The following is a 4648-nucleotide window of genomic DNA, read 5'->3' as shown; positions in this document are numbered from 1 at the left end:
AGAAATCCAAAATTGATTCAGATGATTTTTAATGAATATCACAATAGTTGTTTATCTGTTCATCCGGGTAGTATGAAAATGTATAATGACTTGAAACAGCTTTATTGGTGGCCTTGTAACATCCCGAAATAGGGCCTAGTCAGAATAGTGGTTTTGGGAGCACAAATTCGACATAAAATATTTATTTTATGATTATTACGAGGCTTAGAATATGAGAATATGCATGTGTTAAAATTTCATAAAGAAATTCTTTCAGTAAGGTGTCCAATTGGAAATTAAGGACTAAATTGAATAAATTGCAAAACTTGGATTCTAGAAGCAATTTGCATGAAATTGCTTTAGATTATAAAATAAAAGGTCTTGGGGAGTAAATTGCCTAATTTCTAAATTTTTGGACAAAAATAGACTTGCATGGATGAAATTTTAAAGAAAGGGCATGAGGGCATTTTGGTCATTTGGCTTTTTAATGAAATAAAATGGGAAAAATCAAGCCAAAATCAGCCATTCTTCTTCTCCATGCTGCCGAAATTCTCTTGTCACCATAGCTAGGGTTTTCAAACATTTCAAGCTCAATAGTAAGTGCTCCCAAGCCCTGTTTTTAATGTTCTTTGTATTTTTGGAATCCCGGTAGCTTGTTCTCTTCATTTCTATAAAAAAATACCCATGCATGAGTTATTTTTATTTTGATGGATTATAGAGGAATATGAAAGATGAATGTGTGCTAAACATCTTTTCCTAGGTGATTTTCATGAAATACCCTTGTAGGGACCATTTTGCAAAAGTTATAAATTACGTGGTAGAAATGAGAAAATAATGGGAAATGTGGGTTGCCATAAGAGAGAAAAGTGTTCGTCTAGGCTTGGGTAAGATAGAAAGTGCATGTGTTTCATTATACGAGCCTAGGGACTAAATCGTAAAAATGTTAAAGGTTAGGGGCAAAACAGTCATTTGGACCAAGGATGAGAATTAGACTTGTAATGTATAATATGGGGTATTAATGATATAATTTTGTTGTTATAAACCCCAAAGAACAAACTCCGGAGGTCGATCGAGGTAAACGAAAGGTTTCGGAATAACTGAGACACAACTCCGAAACAAATACCAGGTAAGTTCGAATAACTTAAAGTAAACCCATAATACGCATATTTGTATGATTTATTAATGCATGATGATTTCATTTATTATTGGCATGAAATATCATAAAAATGCATATTTGATGGTAACATGTGAAAAATGTCTCGGTTGAGGTTGAAAAAGGGAATTCGATGGATAAACCCTGATTGATATGTGTAACGAGATCCTGTATGTGTTGCAGTAAGGATTTAGCCCAGACGAGTAATCCGTTGATCTCAAATATTAAAAGGATCTAGCCTGGACGGGTGTTCCTTTGAATGGTCGAGCCTCCCAAAAAATATCTGTGCATTATGGATTTAGCCTGGACGATTAATCTGATTAGGGTTTGAATTTAGCCTGGACTGGTAATTTAGATCCGAGTTCATTAAGGGTGTTTGTCGTATTAAAGGATTTACCCTGGACTGGTAATCCCAGCATCACCTTATGAGTTCATAAAATAGGGGATTTAGCCTGGACTGGTAATCCCGCCATAAAATGTGAGGTTCGCGGGAGTGCGTATAGGAAATGATCATTCGTATGAATTGATGGTTAATGAGTATTCCATTGAGATTTCCTAGAAACTCAACGAGATTAACATTAGATGTTTGTGTAAATGAGATGTTGAATGATGAGCTCATTTAGTTAAATTATATGATGCTTGATTATGTTACTAACTTATTGATTGAGTGCATGTAATAGGGAACCATTTAATAATTGTTGGTTTCCTTATCTATCATGGATGCATGTTAAATATGTAAGTTTACTTTCCTATTATTCGAGCTTACTAAGCATGTAAATGCTTACCCCTCCCTTTTTCCCTGTCTCACAGAGCTGAGGACTCATAAAGACTGGAAGATGATTGGAGAGTCAACACACTGTCAACTAGACAAGCTTTGGTATAAAGACATTTCTATTTTGTTCAATGGCATGTATAGGATTTTTGAGTATTTTGTTATATGTGTCATTTGCTTTTCCAAATGAAGGCATGTAAAAATATGTTTATTTCTTTGTATATGGCCATGAAAATTGGCTTAATTGAAGTAGGCTATGACCTACGAATCTATGCATGATTTTATTTACATGTGATGTGTTGTTATTAATTGGTAATGAGTTGCATGAACGAGTCAATTTTGGATGAATTAAAGTGACATGGGAACCCATAAACACTAAATGAGAAATAACCTTTCATGTTTGAAGCTAATGATATGAGGCCTTTCATGTATGAAGCTAATGATATGAGGTTTACATACAATAAGATTCATCAAAGATTTACAAACGCTTAGTCATGTTTTATTTCAAAAATTGATGACCATTAAGTATAGATGGTAGAAAGGGTGACCAAAGGCTTGTAAGATAGCCTATTAGGGTCCACATGGTTAGACACACAGGCGTGTGTCTAGGCCGTGCGTAACACACGGTTCCTTCCCATGGGTGTGGGCTATGGCCTTGTGTCCCCTGCATTTAAAATTTTATATCAATAGTGTACACGAGTAGGCCACACGGGCGTGTATCCCTACCGTGTCTAAAAGACCGTATTGTCCACGGGCTGGTAGCACAGGCGTGTGCTATGACCGTGTTGATAAGTCAGTGTTGCACACAACCGAATGGTATGGGCGTGTCCCAAATCACACGGGCGTGTGTGACCACACGGCCCACTCACATAGGCGTGTAATACTTCAAATTAGAGAAGTATTCCTAAGATATCCAGGGTCTGTCGAACACCCCTGGTTTTGTCCCGAACTGCCTTAGGGTGTGTCTAGGGCCTCGTAGACCTATATAAAGGACGAGCTGTTCGTAGGTGAAAAGTTTTAAATTTGAAGTAAAACCGGTGAACCAATTGGTTCATTTCAAAATGTAAAGTCTCGGTGATGCCTCGAACCCTATCCCGGTGTCGAGTACGAGTGAAGGGTGTCATATTTAGTGGTATCAGAGCTATGATTTAATCGGTTCTAGGACTACCGTAGAGGATGATAAAGTTTGCTATACATGCCATTATTCGAATATTGATAGTGTGACATCTCCTAACTATTCAAATTGTTTTGAATATAGTAAATGTCTTCCAATCAAGCGCAAGATGAGTCCGAGGGAGCCGAGAGCCATGCTCTAGCTTCCGTACAGCGAGCTGTATCTAGTAGTAGTAGAAGGCTTATGTTTGAAGGCCGGGAAGAGGCCCGGGCTACCTTCTTTTATATGATGGACGAATGGTTTGGGGATTATCTAAGAAATCGCCCCAATATACCAAGACTTCCCCCGCCCCTTAACCAACTTGATGGGGATGTGCCACGAGGTATGGCACTGGTGAGAATTGGTAAAGCCCCGGTAGATAAGCTTAGAAAGTATGGGGCTAGGGAATTTAGAGGGAAAGTTGATGATGACGCTGAAAGAGCTGATTTCTGGCTCGAAAATACAATGCGAGTGCTAGATGATTTGTCGTGCACACCCGAGAAATGTTTGAAGTGTGCTGTGTCCCTTTTGAAGGACACTGCATACCATTGGTGGAAGACCGTATCCTTGGTAGTGCCGAAGGAAAATATTACTTGGGATTTCTTCCAAGTAGAGTTTAGGAAGAAATACATTAGTCAACAATTTTTGGACTCGAAGTTATAGGAGTTCTTGGAACTCAAACAGGGGAACAAGACTGTAGCAGAATACGAGAGAGAGTTCGTACGACTAAGTCAGTACACAATTGAATGGGTCCAAATGGAATCAGAAATGTGTAAACACTTCGAGGAAGGTTTGAATGAGGACATCAAGTTGTTGATTGGGATCTTGGAAATACGGGAATTTGCCGATCGAGCCAAGAAGACCAAGGAACTTAATAATGAAATAAAACAAGCTAAAAGAGAGGCTCGAGTTCAAGCAAAAGATCTAGCTGTAAAACACTCTCGTTCTCTACAAAGAAAGCTAGTAGCTAGCATGAACGCTCTACTTCATCAGTAGGATATTCGGGTAGAGTGAGAAGCTCTAAACGACGAGGTCAAAAGTCTTCCTCCTCGATGGTGACTAGTGTGGGGAGTGTAGATGGCCAAAAACCGAAGTGTAAGAGTTGCAACAAATTTCATTTCGGAAAGTGCTGAATGAAGAGCGGCGCATGTTTCAGATGTGGTTCTCTTGATCATTTTCTCACAGACTGCCCAGAGCGAGCGAAAAAAGAAATGGAAGTAGCCCCAAAGTCGAGTGCTCCCATCCCATGAGGTAGACCTCTAAGATACCCTGGGAGTGCTAGTGGCAGTTGAGTTGCGACTAAAGACATTGCAAAATTAGAGGTTCGAGCCCCGGCAAGAACGTATGCGATACGTGCTCGAGAGGAAGCCTCTACTCCTGATGTTATTACGGGTACTTTCTCTCTTTTTAATACAAGTGTTGTTACTTTAATTGACCCAGGATCGACGTATTCATAAATTTGCATGAGATTGGTTCTAGTATGAACATACCTGTTGAGAGTACGGAAGATATTATTAGAGTGTCCAACCCACTAGGCAAGTTGGTCTTAGTTGATAAAAACTGTAAGAATTGTCCTTTGACGATTCGAGGT

The sequence above is a fragment of the Gossypium arboreum genome, chromosome 11, assembly GCF_025698485.1.
Source record: "Gossypium arboreum isolate Shixiya-1 chromosome 11, ASM2569848v2, whole genome shotgun sequence".
Classification (NCBI taxonomy): domain Eukaryota; kingdom Viridiplantae; phylum Streptophyta; class Magnoliopsida; order Malvales; family Malvaceae; genus Gossypium; species Gossypium arboreum.
This window is presented reverse-complemented; position numbering follows the sequence as displayed.